This window comes from Myotis daubentonii, chromosome 17 (assembly GCF_963259705.1).
Source record: "Myotis daubentonii chromosome 17, mMyoDau2.1, whole genome shotgun sequence".
In the NCBI taxonomy this organism is placed as follows: Eukaryota; Metazoa; Chordata; class Mammalia; order Chiroptera; family Vespertilionidae; genus Myotis; species Myotis daubentonii.
In genome coordinates, this window is record NC_081856.1 from 8,105,284 (window position 1) to 8,122,431 (window position 17,148).

Genomic DNA, 17,148 nt, shown 5'->3' on the forward strand with positions numbered 1-17,148 from the left:
AGTAAAAAAGCAAATCACAGAACTGATTGAGAGTGAAAACTTTTAGTTACTCGTTCAGTGCACTAGTTGACTAAAAAATATATTACTCAAAGACAAGGGCCTAGCTGGCGTGGCGCTCAGTGGTTGAGTGTTGACCTATGAACCAGGAGGTCACAGTTCAATTTCTGGCCGGGGCACATGTGGCTGGATCCCCAGTGTGGGGTGTGCAGGAGGCAGCCGATGAATGATTCTCATCATTGATGTTCCTATTTCTCTCTCTCCCTTTGTCTCTGAAATCAATAAAAAATATATTACAAAACAGACTATAAGGAAGCACTGTTTATTTTAAAAATAAATCTTCATTGTTGAAAGTATTATCTATGTCCTCTTATCCCCCGCACTGACCTCCTCCACCCCCCCCCCCCCCGCCCCAGGCCTTCGCCACCCTATTTTCTGTGTCCATGGGTTATGCATACATGCATACAAGGTCTTTGGTTGATTACCTCTCACCCACTCACCTCACCTGCCTTCCCTCTGAGATTCCGCACTCCATTCCATGCTTCCAAGTCTTTGGATCCACTCGTTCATTCGTTTATGGTGTTACTTAGATTCCACATATGAGTGAGATCATGTGATACTTGTCTTTCTCTGACTGACTTATTTCACTTAGCATGATACTCTCCAGGTCCCTCCATGCTGTCTCAAAGGGTAAAAGATTCTTATATGTTTACAAGAGTCATATTTTCTTGTTGAATCATTCCCTTTAGTATTGTGATGTGGCCTTCTTTGTCTTTTGTTATGGCCTTTGTTGAGTATTGCTACTTCAGCTTTTTTTACCCTTTCCATTTGCATGGAATATATTTTTCCATCCCTGTTTCATAGTATTTCATGGTATAAATGTACCACAGCTTTTTTATCTACTCTGCTGCTGGGCACTTGAGCTGTTTCCAGATCTTAGCTATTGTAAATTGTGTTGCTATGAACATAGGGGTGCATACATTCTTTCTGATTGGTGTTTTGGGTTTCTTATGATATCTTCCTAGAAATGGGTTCGCTAGGTCAAATGGGAGTTCCATATTTAATTTTTTGAGGAAATTCCACACTCTTTTCCATAACAGCTATACCAGTCTGCATTCCCACCAGCAGTGTATTAAGGTTCCCTTTCTCCACATCCTTGCCAGCACTTGTCATTTGTTAATTTTTGATGGTAGCCATTCTGACAGGTGTGAGGTGATACCTCGTCTTAATTTGCATCTCTCTGATGATTAGTGACTTGGAGCATTTTTTCATGTCTTTTGGCCATCTATCTGTCCACTTTGGAGAAGTATCTATTTAGGTCCTTTGCCCACTTTTTTATTGGATGGTTTGTCTTACTTCTGTTAAGTTGTATGAGTTCCTTATGTATTTTGGATATTAACCCTTTATCAGACGTATCATTGCCAAATACGTGCTATGACACAGTGTGGTTCCTTTTGTTGATGGTTTCTTTTGCTGTGCAGAAGCTTTTTATTTTGATGTAACCCCATTTGTTTATTTTCTTCTAAGTTTCCTTTGTCCTAGGACAGTGATGGCGAACCTTTTGAGCTCAGCGAGTCAGCATTTTGAAAAACCCTAACTTAACTCTGGTGCCGTGTCACATATAGAAATTTTTTGATATTTGTAACTATAGTAAAACAAAGACATATTTTTGATATTTATTTTATATACTTCAATGCCATTTAACAAAGAAAAATCAACCAAAAAAATGAGTTCGCATGTCACCTCTGACACGTGTGTCATAGGTTTGCCATCACTGTCCTAGGAGATGTATCTGTAAACATATTTCTATGAAAGATGTCTGAAATTTTGCTGCCTATGGTTTCGTCTAAAATTTTTATGGTTTTATGACTTACATTTAAGTTTTTCATCCAGTTTAAGTTTATTCTTATGTATGATGTAACTTGGTGGTCTAGTTTCATTTTTTTGCATGTATCTGTTCAATTTTCCCAATACCATTTATTGAAGAGACTGTTTTGACTTCATTATATGCTCTTGCCTTCTTTGTTAAATATTAATTTATCATAATTACTTGGGTTGATTTCTGGGGTCTCTGTTCTGTTCCATTGATCTATATGCCTGTTCTTGTGCCAGTACCAGGCTGTTTTGTGTATAGTGGCTTTGTTCGTATACTAGTAACTACTACGATTGTATTTCTGTTGTTCTCTCCTTTAAAGTCCATCAAGAATTTTTAAATATATTTGGGTGCTCCTATATTGGGTGCATATATGTTTACAAGGGTTATATTTTCTTGTTGAATCATTCCCTATAGTATTGTGATGTGGCCTTCTTTGTCTTTTGTTATGGCCTTTGTTTTGAAGTCTGTTTTGTCCAATTTGACAATTGCTGTTTCAGCTTTTTTTCCTCTTTCCATTTGCATGGAATATATTTTTCTATCCCTTAACTCTCAGTCTGTATATATCTTTTGTTCTGAGATGGGACTCTTGTAGACAGCATATATATGGGTCATGTTTTCTTATCCATTTAGCTACCCTATGTCTTTTGACTGGAGCATTTAATCCATTTACATTTAAGGTTATTCCTGATAGATATATACTTATTGCCATTTTTATATTCTTTATGGCTATGATCTTCTTTCCTTTTCTTCTTCTCAGAGCAATCCCTTTAACATTTCTTGCATTGCTGGTTTGGTTATAATATACTCCTTGAACCTGTTTTGTCTGGGAACCTTTATATTTCACCTTCAATTTAAAATGATAGCCTCAGGAGTGGATACAGGAGTCTTGGGTTTACGCCCTTGCTTTTCATTACTTCGAGTACTTCATGCCATTCCCTTCTGGCCTGAAGTGTTTCTCTTGACAAGTCAGTTGACATTCTAATGGGAACTCCTTTATATGTAATTTGCTCTCTCTTGCTGCCTTTAAGATTCTTTTTTTGTCTTTAACATTTTCCATTTTAATTATGATGTGTCTAGGTGTGGGTTTATCTTGATTGGGACTCTCTGTGCCTTCTGAACTTGTGTGACATTTTTCTTCACCAGCTTGGGGAAGTTTTCTGTCATTTTTTAAAATAGGTTCTCTCTTCCTTGCTCATCCTCTGCCCCTTCTGGTATTCCTGTAATGCAGATGTTGTAACGTTTCATGTTGTCCCAGAGTTCCCTTAAGCTATCTTCCTGCTTTTTAATTCTTTTTTCTATTGGCTGCTCTAATTGGGTATTTATTTCTACCTTGTCTTCCATCCTCTGCTTCATCCAGTCTACTTTTAATCCCTTCCAGTGTGTACTTCATGTCAGAAATATCATTCTTCATTTCTGTCTGGTTTTTGTTAATGGCCTCTATTTCCCTTTTCATGCTGTTGTAATTTGCACTAAGTTCTTTAAGCATATTCATAACCATTGCTTTGAACTCTGTCTGATAGGTTGCTTGCCTTCATCTCATTTAGTTCTTTTTCTGGAGTTTCCTTCTTTTCTTTCATTGGGGGGTTGTTTCTTTGTCTCCCCATTTCAGCTGTCTCTTTGGATTTGCTTCCATGTGTTAGATAGAACTGTTATGCCTCCCAGTCTCTGTGGGATGGCCTTATGGAGAAAGGGTCTTGAGGGGTCCAGTGGTGTAGTCTCTTCACCTGTGCTGGATGCACTAGAAATGCCCCTTGTGTGTGTGGTTTGGGCTCTCCTGTTATAATTGGGACTTGATTGTTGATGTTGCATTTGTCTGGCTTGCTACCAGTGAGGTCAACCCCAATGTCGTCAGGCCAGCTGTCCAGTGGTCAGGGACTCCTCAGCCCCGAGGCTGGGTCTGCCTTGAGTCTCACGCCTTGGTTGTCTCTGTTCTGAGTTGTAGTACCTTCCCCCATGGATCTGGTCCAGCAGGTTTCAGCTGCAGATGCTTGGGGTCTGCAGGGGCCTGGGCATAGTCCCTCTGGCATGCAACTCCCTGTGAGGTTATGAATTCTGCTAGCATGTGACTCACTGCGGAGTCCCTGCTCCTGTGGTGAGGATCACCTGTGAGGTCCCTCTAATGCAGTGGTTCTCAACTTTCCTAATGCCACAACCCTTTAATACAGTTCCTCATGTTGTGGTGACCCCCAACCATAAAATTATTTTTGTTGCTACTTCATAACTAATTTTGCTACTGTTACGAATTGTAATGTAAATATCTGATATGCAGGATGTATTTAGGCGACCCCTGTGAAAGGGTCTTTCGACCGTCAAAGGGGTCGCGACCCACAGGTTGAGAACCACTGCTCTAGTGTGCCACTCACTGTGTGGTCCCTGAGCCCATGGTCGGGGGTTGTATGCAACTCTCTGCAAGGGTCCCTTGTGTGGTCCCACTGGCATGTGGCTCACTGGTTGGGTCTGGGGCGGTATCCAAGGCTAGTTGGGTGGTGGAAAGGCTGTCCTTCTAGGCGCTACTGCTCCCCCCCTCAAGATGGTGTGGTTTCCATGCCAGAGAGGTAGCAGGGGCTCTTTGTCCAGGAGAGCCTGATCCACTAGCCCCTGAGACTCTGCAAGATCTAACTGTCCCTACCTCCCACACACATATCACGCACGTCCACATACACCCCTCTCACTCCCTTACACTCTCTCCCTCACTCCCATCCTGCTGGCTGCCATGTTGGATCCAAAAATTTTGAATGAATTTTTGTACATTGGGACATGCTGTAATCTAGTGGGTTTTTTTCTCATTTCTCTGAAGTTTTGTTATACAGGAAGGCAGTGGATTTTTATTTATTGATTTTCTGTTGTAACTTTACAGTATTTGTTTCTCATAAGTTTTTTATGAAGTTTTTAGGTTTTCTACGTATGTATAGAATCATGTCTTCTGCAAAAAGTGACACTTGTACTACTTCCTTCCTGATTGGATGTCTTATTTCTCTGGCCTTGTTCTGGCTAGCACTTGAACTATGTCGAATAAGAGTGATGAAAGTGGGCATCATTGTCTTGTTCCTGATTTTAGAGGAAAAGCTTTCAGGTTTTCATCATTGAGTATCATATTGACTGAGGGTTTCATATATGGCCTTTATTATGTTGAGGTACATTCCTTCTATTACTATGTTATTGAGTGTCTTAATTATAAATGGGTACTGTGTCTTAGCAAATGTTTTTTTTCTGCAGCTATTGATAAGATTATTTGATTTAAAAAAATTCTTTATTGTTGAAAGTATTACATGTGTGCTCCCTCCCCCCATTGTAGATTATATGATTTTTCTTTGTTTTGTTAATGTGGTATATTACATTAATTGATTTGTATATGTTGAGCCATCCTTGTGCCCCTGGAATGAATCCCCACTTTATCGTGATGTATTATTTTTTTAATGTACTGTTGTATTCAATTTGCCTATATTTTGTCTAGGATTTTTGCATCTGTATTCATCAGAGATATTGGTCTGTAATTTTTGTGTGTGTTTGTTTTATCCCTGCCAGATTTTGTTATCAGGGTCATGCTGTGTTAGGAAGTGTTGCCTCTTCTTTAATTTTTTTTTTGCAAGAGTCTGAGAAGGATAGATTTTAAATATTCTTTGAATGGTTGGTAGAATTCACTGGTGGAGCCATCTAGTTCTGGACATTTTTGGGGAGATGGTTTAAAAAAAAATTTTTTTTTTTTTTGTTAAGCCTCACCCGAGGATATTTTCCATTGATTTTTAGGGAGAGTGAAAGAGAGAAGTAAAGACAGAGAGAAACATCAATGTGAGAGACACATCGATTGGTTGCCTCTTGCACGAGCCCTGACCAGGGCCCAGGCTGGGGAGGAGCCTGCAATCAAGGTATATGCCCTTTACTGGAATCGAACCTGGGACCTTTGTTACACAAGCGGATACTCTATCCACTGAACCAAACCGGGTAGGGCTGGGTGTGGGGGGGTGGTTTTTGATGTTTGTTTCAATGTCCTTACCGCTGATTGGTTTATTAAGATTTTCTAGTTATTCATAATTTAGTCTAGGAAGCTTATATATTTCTTGGAACTTATCCCTTTCTTCCAGGTTATTGCATTTGGTGGCAAATAGTCCTTCATAGTATTCTAGTACGACCCTTTGTATATTTGTCAGTGGTGACTTCTCTCATTTTGGCTTTTGATTATATGGATTTTTTTCTCTTTTTTCCTTAGTGAGTCTAACCATGGGTTTGTAAATTTTTTTTTCTTCAAAGAACTATTTGTTGTATTAATTTTTTGTATAGTCTTTTCTCTATTTCATTCAATTCTCTAATTTTTATTATTCCCTTTCTTCTGACTTTGGGTTTTGTTCTCCTTTTTCTAGTACTTTAAAATGTAATGTGAGGTTGTTTACTTGAGATTACTCTTGTTTCTGGAGATAAGCTTGTAATGATATAAAGTGCTCTCTTATTACTGCTTTCACTGCATCCCAGAATTTTTGAGTCGACCTATTATTCTCATTTGTCTGTATATCTTTTGATTTCACCTTTTATTTCTTCTTTGACCCAGTCATGTTTTAGTAGTATGTTGCTTAATCACGTACTTGTGGGTTTCTTTACTCTCTTTTTGCATTTGATTTCTAATTTCAAGGCATCGTGATCAGAGAATATGCTTGGTACAATTTTAATCTTGAATTTGTTGATGTTACTTTGTGACCCAACATACGGTCAATCTTTGAGAATGTTCCATGTGCACTGGAGAAGAATGTATAAGCTGATGTTCTGGGATTAAAGGGTCTGTAAATGTCAATTTGATCTAGTGTGTCATTAAGGCTGATATTTCTTTTCTTTTTTTTTTTTTTAATTAAATCTTTATTGTTCATATTATTACATTTGTTCCTTTTTTTCCCCCCCCATAACTCCCCTCCTCCCAGTTCCCGCCCTACCCTCCGCCCTCACTCCCCACCCACTGTCCTCATCCATAGGTGCACGATTTTTGTCCAGTCTCTTCCCACATCTCCCACACCCCTTTCCCCCCCAAGAATAGTCAGTCCATTCCCTTTCTATGTCCCTGATTCTATTATAATCAACAGTTTATTCTGTTCATCAGATTATTTATTCACTTGATTCTTAGATTCACTTGTTGATAGATGCATATTTGTTATTCATAATTTGTATCTTTACCTTTTTCTTCCTCTTCCTCTTCTTAAAGGATACCTTTCAGCATTTCATATAATCCTGGTTTGGTGGTGATGAACTCCTTTAGCTTTTCCTTATCTGTGAAGCTCTTTATCTGACCTTCAATTCTGAATGATAGGTTTGCTGGATAAAGTAATCTTGGTTGTAGGTTCTTGGTATTCATCACTTTGAATATTTCTTGCCACTCCCTTCTGGCCTGCAAAGTTTCTGTTGAGAAATCAGCTGACAGTCGTATGGGTATTCCCTTGTAGGTAACTGAGTTTCTTTCTCTTGCTGTTTTTAAGATTCTCTCTTTATCTTTTGCTCTTGGCATTTTAATTATGATGTGTCTTGGTGTGGTCCTCTTTGGATTCCTTTTGTTTGGGGTTCTCCGCGCTTCTTGGACCTGTAAGTCCATTTCTTTCACCAGGTGGGGGAAGTTTTCTGTCATTATTTCTTCAAATAGGTTTTCAATATCTTGCTCTCTCTCATCTTCTGGCACCCCTATAATTCTGATGTTGGTACGCTTGAAGCTGTCCCAGAGGCTCCTTACACTATCCTCGCATTTTTGGATTCTTTTTTCATTTTGCTTTTCCGGTTGGATGTTTTTTGCTTCCTCGCATTTCAAATCATTGACTTGATTCTTGCGCTCCTCTGGTCTGCTGTCGGGCGTCTGTATAATATTCGTTATTTCAGTCCGTGTGTGCTTAATTTCTAGTTGGTTCCCCAATATAAGATCGAGGGTCTTATTAGTTTTCGTGTAGATCTCATTAAGTTTATCGGCAGCTTCTAAACAGTTCTTGAGAGACCTTAAAAGTGTGGTTCTGAACTCTATTTCTTCCATTGACAATTTTGTCCTGTTTCTTTGTCTCTGCATTTTGTTATGCTTCCTTGGTGCACCCCCTAGTGGTCTTTGTTCGCAGTCTTATAGATAAATCTTGATTGCTGTAGCTAATTCCAGGGAGGGTTTGACCTCCAGGCCAAGTGGCTATGAGATTCAGCTGTGTCAGCGGTGAGAGAACTTCTGTCCTCTAGGGAGGTGCTAATCTAGCCTTTGCCTGAGGCTATCCGGCAAATGCCTCTGTGCAGGGCTTGGGCAGGGCGTGTCGAACAGGATCAACAGGGTGGGCCGGAGAGAGCAGTTATGGCGGCTCTCAGTCCTGTCCCCAGGGGCTCTGCCTCTCTGAGTCCCAGCACCCGCTGCAAAGCTCGGAGAGAAAGCTGCACTCGCTCTGACCGAAGCCAGACAGTCCGGCCTCTCCCGCCTGAGTCTGGGTCCCTAAAGACTCGCCCGGATCTGGTGCTCAGAGTCTGCGACTCCCTCCCGATTGAAAACAACAACCGCGCTCTCCGCCGCCAGCCCGCTCCGCACACTCCGCACCTCAGAATTTGACTTCAGCACTGCGCCTCCTCTGAGTGTCCGTGTGCGTTTCTCTTTCCTCCTAGTTGTAGGACTTCCACTCAGCCAGCGCCCCTGTGGTTCTGGGTGATGTCCCTTCCGTTTTTTGGTTTCACTTTTGAAGTAGTTGTTCAAAGCAGCAAACTCCGGCGTTAACCTATGCCGCCGTCTTGGTTCTCTCAAGGCTGATATTTCTTTATTGATTTTCTGTTTGGATGATTTAGCTAGAGCTGTCAGTGGAGTATTAAGGTCCCCAACTGTGATTGTGTTTTGACCTGTTTCTCCCTTTAGTTTTGTGACTAGTTGTTTTATACATTTCAGTGCTCCCTGATTGGGTGCATATGTATTAAGAAGTGTTATGTCTTCTTGATATAGGGTCCCCTTTATCATTATAAAATGTCCATCTTTGTCTCTTGTTACCTTTGTTATCTTGAAATTTATTTTGTCAGGTATATGTATGGCTTCACCTGCTTTTATGTGGATGTTTTTTGCTTGGAGAGTCATTTTTATTTTTCACCCTTTCCCTTTTGTGTGTGTGTGTGTGTGTGTGTGTGTGTGTGTGTGTGTGTATCACCTGAGGATTGTTTGCCATTACTTTTCAGAGAGAGTGGAAGGGAGGGAGATAGAGAGATAGAAATAGAGAGAGAGAAAGAGAGAGAGAAACAGTTTGAGAGAGACACTGGTTTCCATTGACTGGTTGCCTTCCTCACACCTCTGACTCCGGGCGGGAGTGAACCCGCAGCCGAGGTATGTGTCCTTGACTGGGATTTGAACCTGTGACCCTTCATTGTGCTGGCTGAAGCTCTAATCACTGAGCCACACCTCCCTGGTCTCACCCTTTCACTTTGAATCTACCTTTGTCTTTGGACCTAAGGTGTGTCTCTTGAAGGCAACATATGGTTGGGTTTTGGTTTTTGATCCAATGTGCTAATCTGTGTCTCTTTATTGGTGAGTTCAGTCGATTTATATTTAGAGTAATTATTGATGTATGAGGATTTCCTATAGCCATTTCATCCTTTTTTGTGTGTGTGTGGCAGCCTCTGCTGTATCTGGATGTGTTTGGCAAGGATCCAATTGCATATCGAGGCTGGCTTTTACCAACACCAGGCCCTGGGCAGGTCAGCAAAAGTCCCAAGGAACCCGGAGATCCACCTCTGCCTGCCTCTGCCTTTTGGCTGCCTGATGGGCTCAGTCCCTGAAGGAGCTTCTGGTAGTACTTGAGTAGCATGAGTTGGGTTCTCAGTGGGTCAGTAGGTAGAGACAAGTGGTGTTCACCAGATTGATACAGGTTCAAAGTTGGTGCCAGTGCTGGGCCTAAGACTACCTAGCAAATGTTCCAGGGTTTACCAAGTCTATCTTCTACCCGCTAGGTGCTCACATACCTTTGTTGTGGGGCAGGGTCTTAATGGAGTCTTCTGAGTAAGGCCAGCAGAGTTTATCAGGTCCTAAGAGAGTAAGATTTGGCTGTGTGGAGGTAAGGCTCTGTACCAGTTGGGTGTGCGAGGGGAAAATTTCTCCCATTCTAGAACTGCACAACTCAAGTCTGTCCCAAAGTCTTCCAGGAGTCAGAGCTCAGGAGGTCAAGGCTTGCAGGAAGGTGGGGTATGTGTCCCACTCTCCATAGCCACATGACTCAGTCTGTCCCAGATTATGCCCAGCCCTTGACAGGGTGGCATAGGGCAGGTGGGGCCGTGGAGCCCCCAGGGTGGGGCTAATGGGTGTCCCATTAGGTGGAGGCACCAGTCAGGTTTATAGGAAAGTAGGGGGATGGTCCCAACTCCAAAGCCACACAACTCAGTCATTGACACTCCTGCATCTGCCCAGACCTCTACATTGGTCTAGCAGCTGGACTCTTCTGCAGTTCATGAGCTCTGCAAGGTAGGGTGACAGGGAGTCCAGAGGGTGGGGCTATTGCTTTCCCCCAGGCTGATGTCATAGGACGGTGTGAGCCCCACCCAAGAAAGACGACATTGGTGGTGCAGGAGGGTGACTCAACATAGGGCAGTGATGGCGAACCTTTTGAGCTCGACGTGTCAGCATTTTGAAAAACCCTAACTTAACTCTGGTGCCGTGTCACATATAGAAATTTTTTGATATTTGCAACCAATAGTAAAAGACTTATATTTGTGATATTTATTTTATATATTTAAATGCCATTTAACAAAGAAAAATCAACCAAAAAAATGAGTTCGTGTGTCATCTCTGACACGCGTGTCATAGGTTCGCCATCACTGACATAGGGGGTCCCAGCGGCTGTCCCCTCAGCTCCCTTCCCAGAGCCACAAACCAGACTGCAGACCCTCTTGCATGATTCTAGTCTGCTCCTTGCTCTCTCTACCAGAGTCCAAGCTGAGTGGCTGCGAATAAGATTTTGTTTGTTGGCCTTTTAATAGGGTGCCTGTGTCCCTAGCAGATTCTGTCTCTCCCATGGTGAACAAAATCCCGCTGGTTTTCGCAGCAGATATTATGTGGGTATCTCTTCTTAGCTCTAGCGTTTTGGGCTGGAGAGCCTGCTGTGGGGTAGGAGCCCTAAGTTTTTCAGGGACTATCCCTCACAGCTGAGACAGCCCCTGGGAATCTCAGCAACGGCCTGTAAGAGCAGGGCCAGCCCTTTTTGAATGTCCACACTTCCTACCTATCTCAATGTGGCTTCTTCTGTAAACCTTTTGTATATATTAGACTTCTCTTCAGCTAGTCTTCAGTTGGTTATTCAGGTTGGTTGCTTTATGTTTTAGTTATAATTCCAGTTTGGTCCTGGGAGGAGGTGAGTGTAGCTCAGGGGTGGGCAAACTTTTTGACTCGAGGGCCACAATGGGTTCTTAAACTGGACCGGAGGGCCGGAACAAAAGCATGGATGGAGTGTTTGTGTGAACTAATATAAATTCAAAGTAAACATCATTACATAAAAGGTTACGGTCTTTTTTTTTAATAGTTTTATTCATTTCAAATGGGCCGGATCCGGCCCGCGGGCCGTAGTTTGCCCACGGCTGGTGTAGCTTCTACCTATTCTGCCACCATTTTGGAATCCCTTGACATTTTCATGTTTTTTTGAGGTAAGCCTATCCTATCTAATAATAGACAAACATGGTAATTGACCATACCTTCACTACACCTCTCATTGGCTAATCAGCGAGATATGCAAATTAACCCAACCAAGATGGCGGCTGGTAGCCACGCAGCTGAAGTGAGCAGGAGGCTTGCTTGCTCCAGTGATGGAGGAAGTCAAGGTTCCCTGCCTGCTATGGCCCAGCTCGGAGCTCCGAAAGCAACAAAGTTTCAATTATAGAAGCTAAACAAACCCCAGATACTGCTTTCAGCAGGTCGTGGCCTCAGAGCTGGAGCGAGGAGGAGCTGGCTCTCAGCTCCTGTGACGGCAACAATGTTTCAAGTATAGAAGGTAAATAAATCCCAGGAAAAAAAGGAAAGAAAAAAAAGAGGCTGGGAGCTTCAGTCCCGGCCAACCTGAAAACTGCCCTCAGCCCCTCACCCAGACTGGCCAGGCACCCCAGTGGGGACCCCCACCCTAAAGGGGGTGTGGCCAGCCTGAAAACAGCCATCAGCTCCTCATCCACGCTGGCCAGGCACCCCAGTGGGGACCCCCACCCTAAAGGGGGTGCGACCAGCTGCAAACAGCCATCAGCCCCTCACCCAGGCTGGCCAGGCACCCAAGCGGGACCCCCCCCCCCCACCCTGATCCGGGACACCCTTCAGGGCAAGCCAGCCAGCCCCTACCTGTGCACCAGGCCTCTATCCTATATAGTAAAAGGGTAATGTGCAAACTGACCCTAACAGCAGAAAGACTGGGAATGACTGGTCACTATGACACACACTGACTGCCAGGGGGCAGACGCTTAATGCAGGAGCTGCCCTCTGGTGGTCAGTGCGCTCCCACATGGGGGAGCTCTGCTCAGCCACAAGCCAGGCTGATGGCTGCCAGTACAGCAGTGGTGGGTGGGAGCCTCTCCTGCCTCCTCAGCAGCGCTAAGGATGTCCGACTGCAGCTTAGGTCTGCTCCCCGCTGGCAAGTGGACATCCCCTGAAGGCTGCCAGGCTGCCAGAGGGATGTCTATTTGCCAGCTTAGGCCCGATCCCCCGGGGAGCAGGCCTAAGCCAGCAGGTGGTCATCCCCCGAGGTGTCCCAGACTTCGAGAGGGCACAGGTCGGGCTGACGGATCTCCCCCCCCCCCCCAGTGCACAAATTTTTGTGCACCGGGCCTCTAGTAATGTCATAAGCTTCTCTCTTATTATTATTTTTACTGTATCTCCCACATTTTGATATGCTGCATTTTTATCTCTGTGTATCTTTTAATTTTTTTACATTCTTTCTTTGATCTAATATATTTTTTAGTAACATTATTCTCCACATTATTCTGGTTTTTCCATCTTTCTTGTGGTTGATTTCCACTTTCATGCCATTGTGGAAGGAAGAAAAACATGCTTGGTGTGATTTCACTCTTCTTAAATTTATCGAAAGTTGTGCCTCAGTAGATGGTCTATTTTTGAGACTGTTTCATGTGCACTTTTGAAAAACGTGCATTCTCTAGTTTTGGATTGAAAGTTCTATAAATATCAATGAAGTTTATTTGGTCTAAAGTGTCAATTAAGGCTATTTCCTTATTGACATTGTCTAGATAATCTGTCCATTCCTACAGCAGTACTCAAATCCCTCACTTTTTCTCCCTTTAAATCTGTTAATAATGGTTTTGTATATTTTTGTGCTACCAGGTTGAGTACATTTATATTAATAAGCAATATGTCTTCTTGATGAGTTTTTCACTTTGTCATTATAAAATGTCCATCTTTGTCTCTTGGTACCTTTTTTGTCTTGAAATCTGTTTTGTCTGAGGTAAGTATGGGCCTACACTCACTTTTCTCTCAATGCCCTTTGCTTGGAGTATCATCTTACACCCCTTCACTTTGAGCCTATATTTGTCTTTGGAGCTGAGATGGGTTTCCTGAAGGTAACATCTAGTTGGATCTTATTTTTTAATCCATCCTGCTATCCTGTGCCTTTTAATTGCTGAGTTTAGTCCATTTACATTTAGGCTGATTATTGATATATGAGGAGTTACTACTGCCATTTTGTCTTGTTTTCTGGTAACTTTGTATGTCCATTGTTTCTTTTCCATTGTGTTTCTGTTTGCCATTTTAGTTTGGTGGTTTTCCTTCTTTCTTTCTTTTTTTTCTTTCTGTTTCCTCCTTTTGTGTGTGTCTGTGCTCTGATTTGTTGTTTTGTGTTTACCATTTGGTTAATGTAAAATGTCTCATACCTACAATAGTCCATTTTCTTTTGATTGTATTTTATCTTTATTCACCTCTAGTTCAGTCCTTTACCTCCATCCCTTTTATGTTTTTGTTGTCCTGAATTACCCTTTTTTATATTTTTCATTCATATCATATTGGAGAAGTTTTAGTTTAAATGCTTTATCTCCTTTAACCTTTACATTATATTAAATGTTAAATGCCCTGTTCTGAAGTATAGTTATATTTTTCTGCTTCTGTCATCTTATCTATTTATTTATTTTTTATTTTTGTTAATTTTCAGCCAGGGGTATTTTTCCATTGATTTTCAGAGAGAGTGGAAAGGAGGGAGGGAGGAGGAGAGAGAAAGAAGAGAGAGAGAGAGAACACCGATGTGAGAGAGAGACATTGATTGGTTGCTTCCTGCATGCGCCCTGACTAGGGTGGGGGATCAAACCTGCAACCCAGGTATGTGCCCTTGATCAGGAATCAAACCCATGACCCTTTGATGTGCATGCTGATGTTCTAACCACCGAGAGACATCAGCCAGGGCTGTCATTTAAAATTATATACTTTTGTCTTTGTTTCAGTTAGAAGAGTTTTTTTTCAACATTTCTCATAATGTAGTTCCTGTGGTAGTAAATTTCATTAGCATTTGTCTCAGAAAACCTTTATTTTTATTTCATGTATAAAAGATAATGTTGCCCAGCCGAGTGTGGTTCAGCGATTGAGCCTTGACCCAGGAACCAAGAGGTCACCGGTTTGATTCCCGGTTAGGGCACTTGCACGGGTTGTGGGCTCAGCCCCAGTGTGGGGCGTGCAGGAGGCAGCTGATCAATGACTCTCATCATTGATGTTTCTATCTCTCTCTTCCTCTCCTTTCCTCTCTGAAATCAATAAAAATGTATTAAAAAGATAATGTTGCTGTATATATTATTATTGGCTGTTCATATTTTGAATATTTTATCCCACTATCTCCTAGCTTTTAAGGTTTCTACTGAAAAAAAAAAAATCTAATGGGATTTTCTTTGTAGGTTGGTCTCTCCTCAGTTGCTCTGAGAATTCTTTGTGGTTCACTTTTGACAGTTTTAATATAATGTGTCGTGGAAAACACCTTTTTTGGGGGCACAGAAATAATTAGTTGTTCTGTTAGCTTCTTGTATTTGAATTTCCAGTTCTTTCTATAGGTTGGGGAAGTTCTCATTGATTATTTCTTTGAGTAGGCTTTCTATTCTCTTTCTGGTATACCCACTATGTTTATGTTGCTTTTTCTAATGGAATCAGATAGTTGTTTTGAGCTATTTTATTTTTTTTTAACTCTTAGTTTTCTCTTTTTCTACCTGAGTTATTTTAGGTTTCTATCTTTGAGCTGGCTAATTCTTTCTTCCATCTGATCCCTATTTCTAATAATCCCTAATGCTTTCTTCCTCTGGTTTATTGAGTTCTTCAGCTCCTGAATTTTTGTTTGGTTCTTTTTTTTATCATCTCAATATCGTTGGTAAAATATTCGTTTTGTTTGTTAATTTTATTCCTGAGCTCATATAAGTGACTTTGAGGTTTCTTGTATTTCATTGATTTTTTTTTCACAACTGTAATCCTGAATTCTTTGTCATTTATTTTTTTAAAATTTATTTTATTGATATTTATAGAGAGAGGAAGGGAGAGGGAGAGAGAGGAACATCCATGCGAGAGCAAAACACCAGTCAGTTGTCTCCTGCATGCCCCACTATCTCGGATTGAGCCCGCAACCCAGACATGTGCCCTGATCAGAATCAAACTGGCAACCTTTCAGTGCATGGGAGATGATGCCCAACCAACTGAGCCTCAAGGGCCAGGGCACTGAGTCCTTTGTCATTTAAATCACATCTTTCATGTCTCTTGAGTTTGATTTCTGGAGACTTTAATTTCTCCCTTTTTTTTCTATTTTCGTCTTTGGGAGAATTTGATTTCTTACTGTGCTATCTTCTTTCCTTGGTTGTTTATGGTATTTGACAGATTGTTTCTCTGCACAACTGAGGTAGTAAACTTTCAATTTTTTTAAGGTAACATTTGCTCTTTCCTTGTTTTCCAGTAGATGGTGCTATAGCACAAGTTTGTTTATTTCCTTTGCTCTACCGGACCCTCTGGGATATTGGGGCTATGTTGCTTCATGGAAAATGCTCTGGGGTGGTGAGCCTCCTCCTCTGTCTGGGTAACCTGTTTCAGGAGACCACCCCCATGGTTGAGTGTGGTGGGCAATAGGGCTCTGGGTAGGCAAACCTCTGGTGTTGCCTCTTAGTTACCAATAAAAGCCATCCATGCTGTGCTCTCCAAGGCATCTTGGTGCCTCTACCAAATTCCACTGCAATGGTGGGCAAGGGGAGGCACCTTCGTGAACCTGTGACTTTGCCTCTGTCAGTAATGGTTGCCTTGGGTCCAAAGCTTTCTCTTTATCACCAAGAGTCTGAAGCTTTGCCTCCTTGCTAGTAAAGGTCACCTTGAGACAGTGGCTGCCAGACCTCTGCCACTGGGCTGTGCTGCAATGGAAGCCTGCTTTTTAAGCAGGGATGTGGCTTTGTCTCCTCCTGCCCTCTGGGCCATAATGTAAGGCCCCCAGCATGACACCTCCACTGCCACCTTGTCAGCTGGGGTCGTGGTAGTTGCCAAACTGAACTGCATCTGTGGCTACCATCACACCTCCCCTATCATCCCAATACAGTCACCTTCCGGTATACCAGTGTGTGGATGGATTTGTCGTACGTGTTTGTGTGTTGAGCAGAGGATCCTTTGTTGAATTCTAGTTGTCCAAGTCGTCACTTTAAGGGGAGATACGAAAGGGTCTTCTCACTCCACCATGATGCTCACATTATCTTTTGCAGTTATAATTTTTTCTGAGTCCAATATCCCTAGATCATTTTCCTTCTTTTTTTAAATATATATATATATATATTTGCAGATCTAAATTCTACCATGTGCAGTTTATAGCCATGGTCAGGTTTTATATCAATTATTTTTAGCAATAACATTTATTAGGATAAAATATTGACAGTTGTTTTCATTCTTAACTACCCTAGGGCGTATATTCTTTCTTTTTTGGCTATTCACTATTTTATTTTACTTTAATTTTTATTGTTGATAATATTACAGATGTTCCCATTTCCCCACTCTTTGTCCACCTCCACCCAACCCCCACCCTCCTCTTCCCTCTATCACCATACTGTTGTCTATGTCTGTGGGTTATGCATATAGAGCATGTTCTTTGGCTAATCCACATTCTTTCATCCAATCCTTCCCTCTCCCTTCCCCTCTGACAACTGTCAGTCTGTTTAAGGAGTATATTCTTGAGTTGCTCTATTATCTAGAATTGGTCTAAGTGATCGTTAAAATATATATATTGATTTCAGAGAGGAAGGGAGAGGGAGAGACAGAAACATCAACGATGAGAGAATCATGGATCAGCTGCCTCCTGCACGCCCCACACGGGATGGGGCCCGCAACCTGGACA